Here is a 21,123-nt window from a genome sequence, read left to right as displayed (position 1 = left end):
TTTCCTCTTTTTCTTGAAACACGGCAGACACATAACAAAATAGCTCTTTGGAAAGGGCGAAAATAATTCCTAGGATTGAGATAACAAACTGTGCAAGGATATACAAAGGATCAATCATTGCACCCAGCTAGAAAATTATTAGCAGAGCCTGCAGTATCCTAGAGAGAAGAGAGGATTTTGTGTTTTGGAGATGGATCAGCCTGCATCATGCAGGTGAAGGTGCCACTGGCCAATCCAGGAAGCTCGAAGCAAATGAACAGCAAGGGGACGTACATCAGCCAGCTCCAACCCACGGTGGCCCATCGCACAGCACCCACTGCATGCTGCCAGCAAGAACTGCCACAAGTCTTGGGGCATAAAGGTGGGATTTGGGAACCTTTACTGGTACAAATCACACAAATCAGAACTGGCAACCTCTGAGAGTCTCTGTTTCTTATTGCCTAGTTGCATCAGTATTAATCAAAGAGGAAGCCCAGAGCTGTGCATGTCCCATCACTGGAGGTGCTCGAGGCCACATTAGATGGGGTCCAGGGGCAGCTTGAGCTGGCAGGAGGCAGCTCTATCCATGGCACGGGGGTTGGAACCAGATTATCTTTAAGACCTTTTCCAAACTATGTAATTCTATGATTCTATGAAAACTTAGTCAAACAGAGAGAAGTGGAGAGAGAAAAAAATAGAAAACCTGTTGGGATCAAACCCTATCTCAGTAAGAAGGACAGACCATGGGTTTGTGGAGCACACTGGACTCTGTGTAGGAGGAGGTTCAAGTACCAAGGGGATGGTCAGCAATATAAAATAACAAGGCTATAAAAATTAATAGTGTCAGACTCATTTGAATGCATGTTCACAAAAAAATGCATTTAAAATAAGCAACTCCTGAGGGAAAGCTATCAAAAAAATAATGTAATTAGATATGAGGTCAAGAAAGACATCAAAGGAGCTTAAGATTTCTTCCACTCCACCCTAGAATACCCATGGAATATAGTTTCAAAGCCCAAAGCATAAGTGCAACTGTTTGCTCAGGTGGTCGTCACATCACAGTTATTTCTGCTGCTGTAACAGCACTGCAGACCTCCAGTAGCAGCAGCAAGGCAGCTGCCTACCACCATATGGGAAAGAGAAGTATTTAGTTGCTTTTAAAACACTCTTCTCCTGTTATAAACAGATGACCAAACAGATTATAGACAGAAGACTGAAAGAAATTAAGTTACCGCTGGCCACGTGACAGCACTGGAGCGCCCCAGTGTTGAAGCAGAACGTGAGCTTTTAAAATACACAACAGTTTAAGATTAGAAGCTAACATATTTCACTTTGTATTGGCTCAGGGCAAGGAACGCATCCATGGCAACGTTACAGCAGCTGAGATGATGAGCAAAAGCTTGTTAGGCCACACCAGCTAAATCAGTTTTGCTGTGCAAGGATACCATTATTTAATGCCACTGTTTGTTCTGATAAACTGATTCTGTATCAGGAGAGTAGTTGTTTGGATCAGCAGAGAAGTCAGAAAAGCAAATTTATTAGGCTCCATGAATATGGAGAGGAACAGAGTACATTTGATACACCAGTAAACGGAGAAAAGAGATCAGAGAACAGTTACCATAAAACCTCATTATGAAAGCACCCATGAGAGCCATCGGTTTGCACTATTACTATATAAAGACTTCTTGTTATAAATGGGAATATCTGAAATAGTGCTTAGTGCAGTGGGACACCCTTTAACTTCACAAAGAATGTTACAACAGGCAACTATTTAATAAGGCTGCTAGAAGATCGGGTCAGCAGGTAATGCACCAGGAGTGAGCCACTTTTAAATATTTTAATAAAAGAACACACTGAGATAATAACATCTCATTTACCAGCTTGCCCTTCAGGATGATATAACCATAGTATCTCTTTTACAGCAACGCAGACCTTTCTTGAGAAAGGTCCTTCAATTTACAGATCTCCCCATGGAGACAGCGTGCCATTTTGTAGCTGGAGATGCAGAGCATTCTACATATAAACACAACGTTTGGGTGGCATTAAAATATCCCCTTGCACAAATCAAGCTTTGTGCATGTCAGATGCAGCCAGCAGCAATACCTGAAAGGGTTGTTTCAAGCACACAGTTATATGCTTCTGTTATCAATCACTCCTACTTCAAAGCCTCCCAAACTTTACTTTCTGTGGATGAATTCTCCTATACTTTAACAGCTTGTACCCTGCTTTGGGAGAAAGATGAGACTGAAATTTGATGTTCCTTTGCTCCTCCTTTCCTTTCTAAAAGGTGAAATGCTTGCTAAAATACAGCCTCCTGAATTAAGTACTTCTGAGCTAGAAAAGGCCACAGTCCAGGTTGCTTAGACGGTCTTTGGTTCTTCTCTTTGTATGTGCAGATAGTTCTGAAGAATTCTTCCATCCCTATGCCTGACATTAGTATGTCCCTTGTAAAACTCATTTTTCACCTCATTTAGCATGCAGAGGAGAATAACAAATGAGGCGGAGAGTTACCAGAAGGAGAGAATAGGTTAGAGCATATTGCACCACACACATCTATTTGACAAGGCTTGGTCAGATAATAGCAGAATATAATGCATAAACTAATCGCGTTCTAGCAGCACCAGTTCTGAGATTTCCTAACCTTGGAACTCCATTCTCTCTTTAAACCCGTATCTATTTGAGCTCTGACCAATAGGCAGAGTCCCAGCTTAGGAAATGCTCCAGAGGTGCTGCTCAGAAAGCAATCCCTCCTCAAGCATGAGCCTAATACTACAAGGCTGAATTTTCCAAAAAGACCTCTATTGGTATGACAAGCTCCATAATAAAGTTACTGCTAACTCTTTCATTTGTTGTATAGAATGTGAAAATTCAAGTTAATCATGCTTGCCTTGATGGCCTTTCCTAGGTCTCTCCCAAATCCAACAGCATACTTCTAGATGTGCCATGATGCATTTCTTTATTTTGGTCAGGCTGACAAAGCTCCACGGACTGTTTTTTCTTCCACCTCCTTTGCAAGGACTCTCTTCACCCCACATGATGAAGCAGAAGGTTAGTGACACAATGTGCTGAGCAGACACCTCCCTCTGCTCTGGTTCGCTCTACAATGAACTCACAGATGAGTAGCACAGGGCAGCTCAGAACAGGGCTGCGCTGTCTTGGAGAAGCCCAAGGAAGATGAATAGAGGTCACTGATATTTAGTCAGCAAGACCTTCATAAAGAAGTCAGAATACTTCGACTGTAATGACCCAAAAAGGCCACTGAACTAGTAAAACAATACATGAAATATGAGAAAGAAAAATGAGATAAAATTGAAAAGGAACCATCCAATCAAAAAAAGGTGAAATGACCTGATAAGGGGAATTAAACACTGCATTGTGCCCTTATAAGCCAAAGAGAGACTGAAACTTTAAATACTGAGAATAGTAGTGCTCAGCCTTCATGCTCAAATCACATATGTCTAAGAAGATAAGTTCTCTGTAATGGGAATGCTGCTGCTTCAGAGCGATGATAAAACTAGCTCAAGTACTCAAATCCCAGCACCACTGTGTGGCTTTCTAGATCCATTCCAGTTTCCCAGTGGCTTAGCACTGCGAGGATACTTTCTGGGGCATTCATCTCCTTCATAAAAACATCCTCCCAGCAGCAGGTAACGTGTGACATCCTCATTCACAGTCCCAAGAGCAAAGCAAAGGATTTAATGAGCACAGAATCTGAATCACTTCCTGATTGAGGCTCCAGATGAGTTGACTTCATCTTCAGTGGGGAAAATAAATCTCAGGTTCTTTACAAATTAAAATCTTTGCAGAAAAGGCAAAGGACAGATTCAGCTCAACGCATCTGAATGTGGAAAATCCTTGATTTCCCCTAAGAGTTTAGGATGGCAGATTATCACATTAAAATGTTGCTTTGCCTACACTAGAACAGCAGCACCTGTCAACTAAACTGCACTCAGAGCACAACGTCAGCCAACTATTCCCAGCCTTCATTTCCTCAGACATGCTCTTTTCTCAAGTCTCAGGCTTTTCTTGTGGTTTTTATAGAAAGAGAGGAAGATTTTTCCCCAACCTTCTCCCCGTCTTTATCACAGCAGGCATTCTGGTGCCTGATTGTTAGCGCTCCATCCAAGAAATGACACCCCATTAATCACCACTGCAGAGCTGGTAAAGGATGCAATTCCAAGAGCACCTTCTAGATGGCTGTTATTCAGCCTGGTCCCCGTTTGTTTAAATTAATTTCAGATATTAACATCAGAATGTGGTACTTGCTAGAAGTATATGTACCAAGACAGTGTACCTGGGAAACCAGTGGGGAGAGATGGAAGTAAATAGTAAAATCAAAATTAAGACAAAAAGTCGAGCTGAGATTAAGCCATTTCCCTTGCTTAAGTAACCTTTTCTACTAAATCTGAAAATGCAAAGAAAAACTAGGAAAATCCAATACCTTACACTAGGGGAACAGCATTAACTATAGTCATTACTACCAGATTCATCAGCTACATCTCTAATTAATGAGATGTTGTTGTAGAAATTCAGCCTCTTTATCATTCTCTCTTTTATTTTCTCTTTAATCCCAGATGAGGATGGATAAAAGGTCAATGCCACCTCAGTTCATGCCCTTCCCTTCCCATTTGTTGATGACTGAGTATCATGAGGACATCATCCTGCATGCTCAGAGCACTCCTTCAGATGCAGCACAACAGATGAAGGATATTCACAGAATCACAAACATCTCCACGCCCTTCTTGGCAGAGCTCTTCTCCAGCAGGCCACCCCCAAATGTGTACTAATGCATGCAGTTATTCCTCCCCAGGCGCAAGACTCTACACTTCCTCTTGTTAAATGCCATCAGGTTCCTCTATGCCCAATTCACACCAAGAACATCATTACTTAGCGGATGAAATAGAGACTTCCCCCAGAGCAATTCCCTCCACGAACTTTTAGACACTGGCAACTTCTGCAGCCCCATCCATTACGTGCAAAGTTTTTGTCATAGGGACTTCTATGTTTCTTAAACATAAGAGATGCACAGACACCTATACCTTGTGCTATTTGACAACAGGAGAGTCTGAGTTTCACAGTACAAGACAGGCAAAGGGATTAGGGCTTTAAATGCATGCTTCAGTACTTGCTATAAGCTGACTCGTGAACAAAGTGCTTCATAAAGCTTAGGATGCTGGCAGAACCCCTGTAAAGGAATTAAACAGCATTATGGAAAGTTCAACTGTCTCTTCTTCCTGTTTGTCTAAGGGTACCATGCTACTGTCCCACATCCCTGCTCCTTCATTATGTTTGCTGAGCTGCACCTTAATTAAGCCCATATGAAGATCCATGGAACCACATTATAAACTGGGTCACTTGAAGATCAAAAGATCTCCTTTATTTCAGAAAAGGGGATATTTTCTGCTATGTTTTTGAATCTCCATCATTTTCTTCTACTTCTCCAGGTTTCTCAACTCAAAGAAATTCAGCTTGCATGCTCAAGAGAAAAAGGAGTAGGACATTTGATCTGCTATCTTCTAGTAGTCAGCTGGAATTCTACTAGATATCATCAACAGGAGGGGGGAAACGAAATCTTTCATGTATGCAGAACAGCAACAACAGCTCAGGATTAGCTACAGACAGAAAGACCATATAGGATTAACACAGTGAACTAGTCATCATGCTTACCAGAATATTCAAGAGCAAAACATTTTCAGAGGATTTCAGGACAGGATTTAGCAGAATTCGACTGAAAATAGCACCCCACTTTGAATAAGCTTTATTGAATGCCACAGCAGCCAGCATTCCCTGACCAAAATGACTTAATGTGCATTAAATTCAGAAACATTTCTGGCAGAACCATTTGAAGACTCAGCGCTCCATGAAGGATGGGAGGCTGTCAGAAAGGCATCTGCACCGCAAGCTTCAAAGTGCAGGCAGGAGCCTTCCCTGCAGCACATGGAGCTTTAAATGACTGAAACGCAGGCTAAGTGTTATTACTGTCAGATGCAGAGTCGAGAACCCAGCACCATTTAATCAGCTTCTGCTGCTGAATTAATGGCTTTCATTGCTGTTTTTTTCTTCCTGCAACACTTCTATCACAAGTAAGGCTGATATAGCAGCCGGGCTTGTCAATAAGGGATATGCTCAGCTTCAAATTGCAGGTTGGATTACCTGCATTAGAAGAGTGCATGGAGAAGAAACTCGCCTGCAAAAGGTTCGTTGCTGTTATTGTAAAAGCCAGTCCTGCACCGCTCTGACAGCAAGGAGCGAAACGCTCCTGGAGCAGCTGCCTGAGCTCCTCCTCACAGCTCTGCAGCAGTTTCCTAGAAGGAAGCCAGGCATCATTCTTGGATCCATACAGACCCATCGCTGCTCCATCTGACAGGAGCTAGCAGGAGAGGAAACAAGTTGCCAAGGGGGAAACACCGCCTGCTCCTCTGCAGCCCTGCACAGCAGATCTTCGCTCTCTCTAGAGCAAAGTTGTTCCTCGATGCATTCCCTCACATCACAGGAGGAGCCACACATAGATGAGCAACAGGTTCACAATCTGGCCCTTTGCTGAGCCAGATCTTCCAGCAGAAAAGCCACTCGCAGCAGACTGCAGTCTCCTAGGAGTCAGACTTTGCATTTTGCCCATTTGTTCCTGTGCTCCGCAGTGTTAAAAATGAGCATAATTAACAAAATAAAGCTCAGGCTGACTAACATGGTCGTTCAACTTAAAAATGAGCTCCATACATTCACGTAACATGTAAGTGTGCTAAAATAAGTCTTATTAAGCTTCCAGGCACTGTCTTAAATTCAGATCCATTTTGGCTACCACGTCCAGCGCTGCACTTGCAAACCACCCCCACTACCATGCACACAGACTGATATCTGAGCAGCCAGAGCACAACACAGACAGGACAGTGCACACGGAGCAGCTGATACAACTGTTGATGCTACAGCACCGTAATCCAATCCTGCACACGCCACCTTAGCACGGGCAGCTGCAATGAGCTCTACAAGTGCTACTGACAACCCCAAATGCTCTGTTAACTAGTTGTGCAGTAACTGCCTTTATTAACCCACAGCCCTACAACAGGCAACTGAACCTGACACCCCAGTAGGCTCTTGGTTGATTTTTTGCAGCTCTTGGTGGCAGTTCATGCAGCAGTAAGGGATGGAAGGCACACAAGGACTACACCAGGTTCCTGGTGACCTGCCCATTCATCCACAGGGAAGTACAGCTGTAACCACAGCACTGCTGGCTGCGCTCTACCTGTCCTATGTGCACATTAAGCTAATCACTCTTCATCACTATTAATGCATCGACAAGAATAAAATAATGATAATGATAGTATAAATCTTGCCTGCAAAATCTTCTGGAAGTTCTGGAGAAATCAGAAACCCTCCCCAGGCGAGCAGCGGGCACAGACCAGCAGTTAAGTTAGCTCTAAAGGCAAACATGCCATTTTCACTGAGATGCAGCGTGCCATAATATGAATAAGGAACAAAGACCCCTTTCATACTGCTGACAAATACAGTATAGCATGTCACAAATCACAAGGGGAGCAGACAACACAGCGGCACCAGATAAATGGGTGTCTTTTTATTAAGAAATACATATAATACTGAGAAATTATGGACACCTCCCCCCCTCTCACAATGCCTTCAGGAATTACACTGGCTAACACAACTGCAAGTCTTTACGGATAGTTTTCTGTGTAGCAGAAGTAACATTTAAGGAGAGGCTCAGTCAGTGCAGCAGGACACGCACAAATGCAGAAATAAATACCTATTTTGTTTCTACATGCATTCTACATCTTGTTTATTGCAGCGCTCACACAGCTTCTGCTACTCGTTCTCGATTGATGTATTTCTGGAGGAGCTCAGAAAAAAAACGTGGGCTTTTTGTTTGTTTGTTTCTTTAACTCTCTCACTGCTGAATTCCATCTGAGAAGCACATCCCTGCCTCCTCCCGTCTCGCCCTTTACCCTGACAACCCAGCCTTCTCTCCAGAGATTCGTCCTCAAGCCTACTTGGCTTGGGGATGCTTTACACCCAAAAGGCCCCGAGGGCTCCGTTCCACCCCCAAGCCACCTCCAGTCTCTCCATCGGCCAGAGCTGGCATTGGGGACGGCATCCCAGCAGCTGCCTCACCCTGCGAGCCCAGCAGCGGCACCGCGACGACCCGCTTCCACCCCAGCTGAGCGCATCCCTCGTGGGGTTTCCCTTCCTGCCCCCTCCTCGGCCGAGCCGCAGGGGAACAATGCGGGGACAGACACTGAGCAACACCTGCTGTAGCGCATTAACATGCACAGGGACGGATTGATGGTTTTTCCCATCCAGCACTAAGACCGCATTGTTCGGGGCGATCCACCGGCGGATCGCTCCCCCCGCCCAGCCGGCCCCACAAGCCCCCTTCTGACACGTCCCTTGTCTCCCAGCCCGGGCTGACGACCGCGTTTAGGAATGCACTTCATTAAATCGGAGCTGCCCCATTCCAACCTGCAATGCGGAGGCAGTACAAAGCGAACGCCACGCTTCCTCCCGCATTTCTTTCAAACGCCCCATTGTTCGGCAGGCATCTGCTCCCAGCTCAGCCTATTCGTGCCCGCTGACCCCGCTTCTCGCCGCGCACCCGCTCAGCAGCGGGGCCTCCCGTAAAGCCTGCTTGATGAATTAAAAAGCGGCATCAGCCATCTGTCCTCCCCTCCCCGGTCCCACAGCCTCCCCGTCCCCCGGCCGCCAGCCCAGGAACCTCTGGGTTCGTTCTGTAAACACGGACCGAGCTCATCGCATTCGCTGCTTTTTAATTTCTCGCATTAGCATCTTTAAAAAAAAAAATAAGGAGAAGAAAAAGCAAATACAACAGAACGTTCTCACTTGCCTGAGTCCTTCGAAATTCAAGCACAAATACAAGATTAATCCTTCCTTTATGAGGTCTTGTCTTTAAGTCGTGGTATGTAATGATCCTCAGCACTGCAGCAGAGGGGAATAAAAAATGCAGGGATCATAAGCAGGGGGAGGACAGGGCTTACTTACATCAGGGTTTCTGCCACATGACAATAGGTTTGAGAGGGAAGAATAAGCTGGCAGCAGCAGCTGACAGTGCAAAAGGGAGAATGCAGAAAGCTGCCTTTTATATTATTGGTGACATTTCTAACACATGACAACAATTTCCATCTGTATTTAAGCCGGGAGTGTGAGAAAAAGAGCATTACATCACGACTCCTCTATTCCTAAGGGCTGTGGAATATGTAGGCCAGAGGGATTAAAAGGCACCTGTATGTGCTGCAAATCTGAAACACCACCAGGCAGATTTCAACCCCCCGCCCCCCCACTCTCCCTCACCCCTTTTATTTCTCTGTCACCTTCAGTGAGCTGCTGTTTGAGAACGTGCCCAGGGAAGTACAAAATGGTACTGTCCTGCTTTGCGAGGCATGAGAACAGCGGAACGATGTGAGCTGGGATTGCTGGCTCTGGATCTCTCCATAGGAGATACAGCCCTCATTTTCACAAGCCAGCAGACAAAACATAGAGCATCACTCTGCTTTCTCCCAAGGGTTTGGAGCTTCTCTTAAAGTACCGACTTTCATCTTCCTTTTACATCTGCAGGGAATTTCAGTGACAGTAGCAGGGATTTCCCCCCCCCTCCCATTTCTTTTATGACTGACACACAGCAAACATAAAAACAGGGGCCAAAGATACTTTGGAAAAAGCACTTCAGAGGCAGCAGGTGTCTGCCTTGGATGCTTTCTACCTGTCCTACAGGGCAGGATGGCTGAGGTACAGCTCCAAAATCCCAAAAGATCCCAGAGCTCGGTGTAGAACCCCCATTTCACCTCATCCTTTAAGACTCCATGGGGGGTGCCGGTGGGGTGGGTGTGGGATGCCAAGGGCTCCTATGGAGACAGCACCAGCTCTGGACTGTATGAGCGCAGGTTGCAAATCACAGAGCTATTAAGGCTGGAAAAGACAACTATGATCATCAAGATCAACCCCAACCCACCCCCACCACGTCCCTCTGTGCTGCATTTCCACAGTTCTTGAACACCTCCAGGGATGGTGACTCCACCACCCCTCTGGGCAGGCTGTGCCAGTGCTTGGACACTCTTTTTAAGAATAATTTTTCATAATATCTGATTTTTCCTCTTATCTAACCAAGCAAAGCAGCTCATTATGAGCATAGACGTGAGCAACAAGCATGGTTTGGAGTATAAGTATGCAAAGGCCAGGCAACACAAGAAGAAAACATTCACTCTCTGCTCTGCCAGGAAACCCAATGATGCAAATACTAGCACTGCTTTTGCAGAACCACCTGATCCCCCAAAGTGCTTCACATGGATAAGGGCAAGATGCCACCATGAGATTCATCATCCCACTTCTATGAGAGGCATGGGCACATATAAACAGCAGGACGGTTTGATTATCAGGATGTACTGCAGCCCCATTTGAACAGGGACAAACATCTCCATGAAAATACCACTGGAGACAGGGCTGGACCACCATGCATCTCTTGCTTAAAAGGAAATAAGAATTCTTTGGCATTCAAGACCAGGCTGGATGTGGCCCTGGGCAACCTGATCCAGTGCCTGCTGAAGCGGTTGGTAACCCTGCATGTGACAAGGGGGTTGTAACTGGATGGTCTTTGAAGTCCCTTCCAATCCTACCGTTTCTTTGCTCAAGGGCTGCCTTCCCTATCTTTCAACAAGCCTCAGGTTGGTTGGCTGTGTCTGGCCAGCTTGCAGACTCCATGGGAAGGCTAAAGCCTTTCATAAGGATGGACTCAGAGCATGGATGAAGTACATCCAAAGGCTGTGCTGTGGAAATAAATAATTCTTAATTCCTTGCTCTTCCTTTTCATGTCCACAAAGTAAAGAATTCTGCTGCAGCCATACTGAAACACCCTCTGGATGATACTTCAGTGTAGCAGCACCTAATTGGAACATTCCAGAAGAAAGAAAAGCTTTATTAAATAACGAAACGGAGCATTTTACTTCTATTCAGAGATGCAGCACCCCAGTCATTTATGAAAACGAGAACTCTTTCATTAGATTTAGAATGGGGGGAAAAAAAGGAAACAATGAAATGACTTATTTTTAATCTGAGGTTTAAAAGGCTTTTTTCCTTTCCAAAAAGAAAAGTCCCCCACACACAGAAAGAAATTCAATGCAAACCTCTGTTTCTGGATCATGAAAGCTCCTTCGAGCAACAGAGTAATCTATTTCTCAGAGCCTGTGTGGTCCGCAGCAAAAGCCAAAGAAGGTATTTAAGTTTATACAGCCTTCAGTAATTTGATGGCTTGCTTTTGAAATATGACATGTTGAAATCTCGTATCTTTTTCAAGTTGGTTATGTCTTTAGAAAATGGTTGCCGTCAGTAGGAAAAATAAACCAAAACAGAAACAAAGGAGAATAAATGCGATTCAACCTGGTTTTGGAGCTGTTTGTACAGTTTAAAAACAGAGTAATACGAAGTTGCACCAAGGAAATGCTCAGAATTGTAATTACCGCTCCCCCCTCGTTATATTATACCCAGGCTTGTTTTAGCATCAAACACTTTGCCTCAGCTTAACAAATAAAAATACTATTTCACAGGAACGTCGCTCCTGTGCCAAATGGCACCAGAGAAGCATCCATGCAAGATTACAAAAATGGTACAAATGAAGTAAAAATACTTGGTCAAATGTAGAACTCTGTACCTTTTCACGTGCAGAAAACCAAAGGCAAATCGTAAATCACTTCAGGATGGGGAAAGGATTCTTTGTCCTCACAGTAACCCCAAATTCCCACCACGGAACAAGACCATCTTGAGGCGAGATTTTACAGCTGGGATTTAACTTGCAGGGTGAAGAAGTGTGAGATGGAGCACTCTTGTAGGTAGGAACAAACCTCTCCAACAGACTTCTCAATCTTTCATCAGCGCATTTTGGATCCAATTCACTTACCATGTGGGAACAGCAAATGGGGAACAAACTGTGAATTCAAATAACTGTAAACTCAGCAAGATGTGGAAATAAAACACAGATGGTGCACTTCAGATGAAGGGTCAGTGTTTCAGCGACACTTTCCACTTTTGCATTCTGACAGGTGACGTATAACAACAACCTCCTCCCTGAGACAGCCCGTGTGTCTCAGTGTGACTCGGTTTGGAAAACACAGAGGGGAGCAATACCTCTGAGGAAGGCAGGAGCTAAGGTTGCTTTGTCGAGCTCATAGGTTTTGCTGCTTGAAGATTAACATTTGGGAGTAGAAGCTATGTCTGCTGGATGGACATTGCTGAGACAAGTATTTTCTCAGCTGCCCCAGCTCCCAGGCATACAACAGCAGGGTGAGCTCTGCCTGATGCCCAGCTCAGCCCTTTACACCCTCTTGATCCCTTTTTCCCCACTACAATTCCAGCAAGCCTTTGCAGGAGCTGCTTTGACACGCATCAGTAAGAGCTAAGAACATGATCACTTCTAGCAGCATTACCCTGTGTCAACCCTCACAAAGGGCCCAGCACTAAAATACCCCTGGAGACCCACATTTGGCTTGCCTGAAGGTTGGGCTCATTCTTTCCTCCAGAACTGATCTTGTTCTGAATCCCAGGAATGGAATTTCAGGATGACTTTATCCGTGTTATGAAGTGATAATTGCATGCTCAGGGCCCTCCAAGAAAGGGCCTGCTTGCATGCACAAGTTCAAAGAAAAAACAGAACAGTAAGTATACACTAGATGACAGAAGAACTATAAATCCATAGGAGCTTGAAATGTCAGATAGAGAGGAGCAGTAGTGATTGTGAGGTGACTATTACCTTCAAAATATGCCGGAGGTTGTTTATTGGATCAGAGTTAATGAGGGAGAAATCTAATAGAACCATAATATTAAATTTACCATTTTAACTGTATCATCAATGTTCTGTAATGTGTGCAATTTGCAAGGTGTCTGTCAGCACAGCTCTCAGTGTGGTTAGTTACATGGCCACAGCACTATCGCACCCTGGCAGCTGCTCCTTGCAGAAGATGCACTGTGTTCAGCAGAGGATTGCAGAAGCCTAAGTGAGATAGCAATATATATTTTAATTACAAGAACACTAAAATGGGCAAGATTGATGAATGCGATAGGGTTCTATATTCCTGAAAGACCTGGGTTCAGCTCTGCCCAGCTGCTGAGCACAGCCTTCCTCCTGTGTTGCCATTCTGAGTCCTCTGGTTTTTCGTCAACCCTCTCACACATCTATGTTTCTCAAACCCTTTAAACACTTGGAATGAGGAGAGCTAAAAGTATTCTCACCATTTAAGCTCAATTTTCAGATCTCACTTAGTACCAGCTCACCCTCCCAACACATAAACACACACACAAAGAAAGGACGTGCCGCATAGTCAGAAAAACATGAAAGATGAGGGAAGGAAGGGCTCAGAAACAAAGAAGTAAATGAAAATAACGACGTTATCCAGTTTTAAGTTTCTACTGACTAACTCAAAACCTACAAAGAGTAGGAAATGGTAATACTGCATTTATAATTATCCATCTGCTCACGCATTCAAAGGAGGTTTGCTGAAGGAAGCAGCTTCTTAATTTGGAGTTCCTCCTTCCTTTGCCACCTGCCCCAGCCCCTCCATTCTGATGTATGCAAGTTCAAATTCCAAACACAGCAAAGATGGCCTGCATATTTCAGCATATGACAATCTCCCCTTAAGTAGCTGTAAAGGAAGAGTAACAGCATTGGCTGTGTTAGAGTTGCTGTGATGGTATGAGATAAACAAAATCACCTATTTAACCAACAGGAGATACTGCTTCTTCCTACAGACCTTAACATTTCTTTACAGCACATATTGCTTTTTGTAAATGAAGTGTTGAACCTGATGCTTAAAGAAGAAGTGCAGGTAAGGAGTAAATGATGAAGAACAAAATAACTCCATGGCTGGTGATGCTTCTGGGGATCTGATGTTATAGAACTTCCAGGCCAGCATCTACCTGGTTACACAGTGCTTACATCTCTCATTCTGAAGATACATTAGCCTTTCAAATGCCATTTATTAAACATTTTCATTTAAGTAACAATTTTCCCAATTCTCAGTGAAATTGATGTATTCCCTCTTAAATCACTAATTAAGAGCAGTCTGGGGCATTACACAGCCCTTTTGAAAGGGATTCAGGGAACTAGCATCCCCCTTAAATCTGTGCTGGCAATGACCCAGGAATCTTGTCTTCATAACTCACAGCTCTAATTATTCAAGAGGACATTATAAAAGAAGGATACATCTAGGCCATTATGACTAACAGGAAAGATTTATTTCTAGTTGCACCCCTACTGAAGAAGAAATATTTGCTCTATTTTTTTTTCTACCTTCCTGTTCAATAGGAAGGAAAAAATTAAAGTAGATCAATGAAGATTAATTTACAGTGCTATTCCCAGTAAAGGCACTGGGTATGACTCTCCCCAGGGAAAAGCAGCCTGCTGATTTGGAACCCATTTCTAAATGATCATATGGCTAATCTGCTCCCTGCTGAAATGAAGGCAGAAAGGATTAGAGGACAAATACAGTATGCTTTAAGAAAAGAAGCATGGAAATGTTTAAAAAACCTCATAACCCCATAAGATGAAATGCAGCAAAACTGCATCCCCATCTAAGCTTTCAGGAATTTACATCTGCTGTTGCCCTGAGTACTGACACCTTTATCTAAGGAAGCAAAGGACACACAAAGCAACACACCTGGGCACAAACGTACCTACAGAGAGATGGGTGCTTTCTGGATGGAGGTAATCATGAAATACCAAGCACTCATCCCAAACTGTCAGTGGAAGAACAGGTTAAAGCGTGGCTACGCATTTGATTTTTCCTAATGTTAAACCGCTCACTTTGCCTGGAAAACTCATTCTGTTGGCTTGCAGTATAATCAATACGCTACAAACCATGAACAGACACATGGCAGCAGTTGAAAAGAAATCAAACTGCCTGGTTGATGAAATCAAAAGCTGGGACAGCGCAGCCATCACAGGAGATTTAAATAGGACACTTGGTCATCGTATAAAAAGAGCGGGATGGGAGGATACTCACCACTTTTGGTCACATCTTCCTCTGCTGATTTTCATACTGTGACTTGTAGAGACATCGTGTTTTGCCTCTTCTGTAGTTTTAATTATGATGGTGAATAAAAGCATTGAAGGAAAAAGCAAGTTTTGATGTAACTAACCTGAGGGTAATTCACCTCCACCCCTTCCATCACCCAACATCTCACCTCTGACTTACTCTCAGCCTTCCAAGAGACTCTCAGCTCTAGAGAAACCTTTGCATGTCAAAGCACATGCATGTACTTGGCTTGCACTACCTAAATAACCACTCACAGGTGTTCTGCTGCAGTACAAAGCAACTATAAGTGAAAAAATACAAAATACAGTACGTTGTGGACATAGAAAACTTGCCATGTATTCACTTCCCGCACTTCTTACCCAAACCTCCTTTGGCAAATGTCATAGGAGAGCCCATAGGGCTGAGCTCTTTTCCTTCGTACTGTCTCTGGAGCATCACACAACTCCAACTGGGTGTACAGCGAAATACAAAACAGCTATTTCTCACAAATGGGTAAGCAGATGGAGCAATATTTGCTATCATAAGTGCTTTTATTTCCAAATGTTAAAAAATAAAATTAAATTTTAAAAAAATACCCAATAATTCCACTGGCACAAATCGCACTATTGATCTAAAAGGACGGACCAGATGGAAGAATAAAAGGTCTGAAGCCCCCTACATCAAGCAGAAATGACAGTGCATGGAAAGGAACTAAAGAGTTATCAATCCTATTGCTCAAAATGGGGCATTTTTCTCTCTCAAACCTGAAAAAGAATTCAGTTCTCTAACTTGTGAAATAATTATATCCCTGAAAACAGCAGGAGATCCAGCTGTAATTCTGCACTCTCTGAAACACAGCTACAGGAATTTCCTAAGCCCACTGGTTGTACTCAAGATACAATCCCTGCTGGGAATTCAGGGAGAAAAAGTAAATTGGAGTACATTAGCTGGCATGGAAAATACACCCCATATTCTTTGGAGTTAGATAACTGAGAAGGAAATATTCCTGAGAAAAAACATCCTTACATACTGCTGGTAGCTATGCATTGCACCACAGTGATAAAGGCAATATTTTAAAACATATTTCAAACTCCCTGCTCACACAGGTCTTGTAAAACAATTAATTGTTCTTCTTGTGTTGGAAAAAGATCAGCCCACTGTTCATCACCTTATCAGTGTGCGCTTTCAGATGAATATTTCATGGATTCTGCAACTTTTTCTCATTACAAAAGCAAAATTACACTTCGAGGAAGGGAACAGCAACAAAAGAAACTTGGATAATAAATATGGCTACAGCTCCGGAAAGCTTCTGAGAATTCAAAGAACATTTGTTTACATAAACTGATGATTTATTGCCTATGGAGAAAAATAATTTGCACTGTCAGTGATTCTGTTTACTCTTAATAAAAATTAGTAACTAAAAATAACTACAAAATTGTGGCTCAAATATCCCCACATGTAAGAGCACGTGCAGTTGCAATAAAAAGGTCTTTCTGCTCCATTTCAAACATTACTTTTTCTGCAGGACATAACACCCTGTTATACTCAATATTCTAAAGAAAAGAATCACCTGTAAGCTGGTTTCCCATGTCTTCCTATCAATTCAGTATGAATGAACTGATGACAAATGGCTTTAGAAGCTCTCCTGGGAAATGATCCCTGCCCCTCCGTGAGATGCAGCTGATGGTGGCTATGCATGTAGCAGCACACACAAGTCCTGGAGAAGCTCACAATGGTAGTACAATGATCCATGAAGGCACCCATCCAGCTAATACAGTTCCACGTGCTTTTCTTCATCTACTTGCTGAACATTTTCCTAAAAATACTGTTTAGTTTCCTTGGTCAGTATTGTTTTCTTTCCTTGGAAGAACACGTTCCCTTTGCACCAGCCGTAGCTTGGAACACAGAAACACTTCAGCAGGAAATCCAAGCATGAGTGCACTCAGGCCAAGCAGGTGCCGGGGGAGTCACTGTCTTTCTGAGCCTCCTTACAGATCACTCAACACTTACACTATTGATTTTTATCCATTCTTTCCCATTTTACTCCACAGACTAAGCACAACACTGGAACTACTGCTCTGTAATTGACGACACAGGAACAGATCAAACTCTGGGAAGGCAGAGAACAACCAGCAGAAATGAAAGTGCGATCTCTCTAACATTAAACTCTCCTACCACTTATCCCAGGGCACATACTTGTTTTGGAAAAGTGAATTATCTGCTGAGTGATGGTCCCTCAAGGTTTTAAATGTCAACTTTAGGGATAAAAGGAAAAAAGAATAATCAAAGGATTGCTACAGAGTGTCTAGGCTGACAACATCTAAGGTTTAAGTCTAGGCTGGGCATTGCATTGTCCCTGTTCCAGCCATCACAAAGGACTTGCTTCTACTGGAGTTTTCAAGTCTACAGCCAGGCAAAGGAAGGAACTGCACAGAGCTGAAATAAGACAAAAATAGAATAGACACGGATAAGAAGGTGACTACTGGTACATTAGTTTATCCATGTCTGCATCATGTGTGCTGCTTTGGCAAGTAAAGATATAGCAAAGCCCCACCAGAGCTGCCCTTGGACATCACACCAGACTTGAGCAAACGTGCTCAGGCAGATCAAGACCACAACCCACCCCAAGCACGCACAGAGATAAGCTTCTATGGAAATAATCTCTCCCCGATTCTTCTTCACACGCTGTAAAAATAAAACTGCTATCAGGCTGTTGAGAAGAAGCAAGTAGGCCAAATGGCCAGTGCTGCTTGTTTATTTTAAACAGATGCCCTCTACCATCGTTTCAAAATGAGGCAGATAATCCTGTCTGTTCACCCTGCTGTGAACAGTGGTTCAGACACACTGCTGCACCATCGCACCTAAGGAAGCTGCTATCACATCTCTTTCCCAATTAACACTATTGCACAGCTATCTCAAGGTAAGGCTATTTGGAAACACCTATTTAGGATGCAGTAGCATGGATATATGCTTACACATGTACTTCCAACTGCTCCCATTTTCCACAAAGCCAACCTTTGCATACAGCAATCCTATTTTGAGGAGTTCTGCTCCTAGAAATACTCTGTGAAACCCAATGTCAGGACAACTCCATCCACACCATGGATTCACAGACTAATCCTCCCAGATCAGGTGCAATACAAACCACATCAACTTCTCTTGAGCCATCCCACTCAGCTACAGATCTGCCCTTCTGTTCTCAGGGTTTCTTCCAGCTCAATTTTCCTTACTTAAGTGAAACCCGTGCTAGAAGAAAAGATGTAGGCAAACTCTCTGCACAAGCCAGAGCACTTCTAGTACAGCCATGGCCAGTAATGATGAGACTTGCTAATTCACAGCCTACTCCATGGTCAACGGAGCCATTAACCAGCCCACAAATAGAGCATTCTTTCAGGCGGTCTTCATTAGGCACATCAGAAAATTGGAAATGTGCTACTTCAAAACAAAATAAGGCAAAGGGTGTAGCTAGAACCTGGCTCAACATCTTCCTCATCTGGATAATGCACTGCAGTCTTGGGTCATCTTAAAGTTTTGACAGCAAATCCTACGAGCTGCAATGAGAATACTTATCTATGTGAACACATAAAGAGAGCAAATGTGCTGGAGTTTAAGGTGCTGATTTCTCTTAAGCACAAGACAGAAAAACTGTAAAAACATATATATGTCTCAGACCCAGCATGTGAAGTCAACAGGAAAAAAGTGGAGGAAACAACACACAGTTGGCTTAGCTAAAATAAAAGCTAGCTCAATGGCTGAACAGCACTTTTTCAAAGATTTGCACATTGCAAATGCATGGTTTCATTAGTATAAATGCACCATCCAAACACATAAACAAGGTATCCCGCCTCTCTTCTTTGCTCTGACTGAGTCCTAGATTACGATGGTGAAGTAGTAAAATCCAGGGAGTGCTTTGTGTCTGTAAATAAACCCGTGGGTGTGGTGTGACAGCAACAGCAGAGCACTGGGAATGGTACAACCACCAAACTTGGAGGCCACCTGGAAGCCTGGCACAGTTGTTGTTTACTATGGATCTTGGCAGGAAAAAATCAGCTCAATGGGGGAGGAGGGAGGTTGGAGCATGGAGGGCAGGAGGAGGCACGCTGGGGGCAGAGGGAGGCCACCAAGGCTGGCCAGCACTGGGGCAGCACTGTTGGCTGCTTACCATCTGAACCAATATTTGCATTTACAGATTACCCTTGAAGACTTTGGTTTGCAAAAATAACTGTGTGGTTCATCTCCTTCTTCCAATTATACCTCCCCTTCAGGTGCATTTTTAGGTCTCCTCTCTTTGCAAACAGTTCCCACGTTTAGCAGTAAAGTCACCTGCTCTCTCAGAAGACCATACCTGTGTCATCCATTTATGCATTTCCTTCTGGGATCTGACATCATCCCAACACTCTTATCTTAGAGATCATTCTTAACCAACTCTCCTACAGTAACAAATTTAAGTGATAATTAACCAGCAATAACCACATGGGATCCTCACTACACATTTTTTAGGGAAGAACTGGTTAACATCACCTTTCTCCATTTTGCATTTAGTAATTATCACTTCATTTTGCCCTTCTATTAGCACAACACAAAGCAGCTGGCAGGCCCAGCACTCTCTGTCCAAGTGACCTTGTGTTCTTGTTCGTGTTTACCACATAATCAGCAGAGAATTCCATTTTCAAAATACAAGACTTCATAATCCATTAGCACCGGAGATTGATCCAGGGGCCTGGATTTACTGGTCACGTGTACTAAGGAATAAAAATATGAGTGTACCACTAGATTAATCTCCAGACCTGTAAAGCATTCCAACCCACCATGTATACAGTAGCCTCATTCAAATTCAAACATGAATATTAGCATCATTCTTTAAAGCTACCACTAATACCATTTCAACTGTACACAAAGAGAAAATTAAACGTTACCTGCTTTATAACTCAGCAAGTATGGAGACACACAGTAACTCCATTACTCAGATTCTCCATGTATAAAATAACAAGAGTTCTTAGTAGTGTGTCAGCAACACATACCTCTTCCTGCTACATCCGAGAGGCAGAAATTGCTTTTACTAGTCTTAATTTTAAATCAAAAGTCTTTAGCAAGTCCAAGTAGATTAGCTCACCATCAAGTTAAATACATTAGAGAAAAGAATCAATGGAAAGCATCTCAAAACGTAACCTTGGCAACACACAAAATGCTTCCACTGAACTTCACTCATTTCCCTTATTTGCTGCTTCAGAAATTGGAATGTAACACATAGGCAGAAGGACATTAGCATCAAGACACTGCATTTACCAAGTCTGCAATACCACAAGTGTTTCCCTAGAAGGCACTTTCCGCATTATACCTTAAAAACCTGCATCCAAGCAAGTCAGACAATTCCAAACTAATCATATTTCATGATAACAAAATGGAAAATGGAAGTATTCAATAGAAAATAGCAATCCGTATTTATTCTTCACGTCCACACACAGCACTTCATAGGTAATTTGGTTCATGCTTTCAACTGATAAAATGAAAATAAACTCGACAGTGACATACAATGTCTGCCATTTGAAGAATCAGCATTTATCAGTGTTATCACACATTTTTAACCGTGGCCCTACACAGTTCCCCCGCATGCAACACTTAGATTGAAAACAGCTATTACTCTACCTACCATTATGTGGTATTTGTTGGCAAATACGGATTCTTGAGTGGCAACATCATTATTCAGTGTTTATACAAGTCTACCAGGATAAACAACCTCTGATTCATGTCGACAAAGAGAGCTTAAAAATGTTTTGCTGCTCCTTTCAGCATGCTGTAACTGAGAGTTTACCAGTTCTTATCCAAACCCAATCTGAAATTCAGAGCACTTTCTTCAGAGCTCATCAAGGCCCAGGAAAACATCAAGCAGAAAAACAGATGGTTTCATTGCACCATCTTCCAACTTCCAGGAGAGGATACAAAAAACAATCATCATCTACTTCTCGTGCACTTTCCCAATGAGCAAAGCACAGCCTGATTTTGAGTAGAGTCTGAACTTCTAAAGATTACCACCCCCTCCAATCTTCTACCCTTAGTTGGTATTGAGGGTGAAGAAGAGTATTTCTTTGTTAGCTTCACTAACTTTTGCTGCTTATCTCCTTTT

General features: G+C 43.2%; 1 protein-coding gene across 34 annotated transcripts in view; it reads right to left on the bottom strand.

Moving 5' to 3' along the window:
- Nucleotides 1-21,123, bottom strand: part of MAGI1 (membrane associated guanylate kinase, WW and PDZ domain containing 1) — a 284,769-nt gene that overhangs the window by 126,015 nt on the left and 137,631 nt on the right. For 4 of the 34 annotated variants that reach the window (XM_085516272.1, XM_085516277.1, XM_085516280.1 and 1 more), the window contains exon 1: nt 8,831-8,922. The exons of the other annotated variants lie outside the window; for them this stretch is intronic. The gene's annotated coding sequence lies outside the window, so the exon portion shown is untranslated. Of the gene's footprint in view, nt 1-8,830; nt 8,923-21,123 lie in introns of those variants that run through there. 34 annotated transcript variants of the gene reach the window in all.

This window comes from Coturnix japonica, chromosome 15 (genome assembly GCF_054131305.1).
Source record: "Coturnix japonica strain WE chromosome 15, WE-NBRP24, whole genome shotgun sequence".
Classification (NCBI taxonomy): domain Eukaryota; kingdom Metazoa; phylum Chordata; class Aves; order Galliformes; family Phasianidae; genus Coturnix; species Coturnix japonica.
Note: the sequence above shows the minus strand (reverse complement) of the source record. Positions and strands in the feature narration are given on the sequence as shown.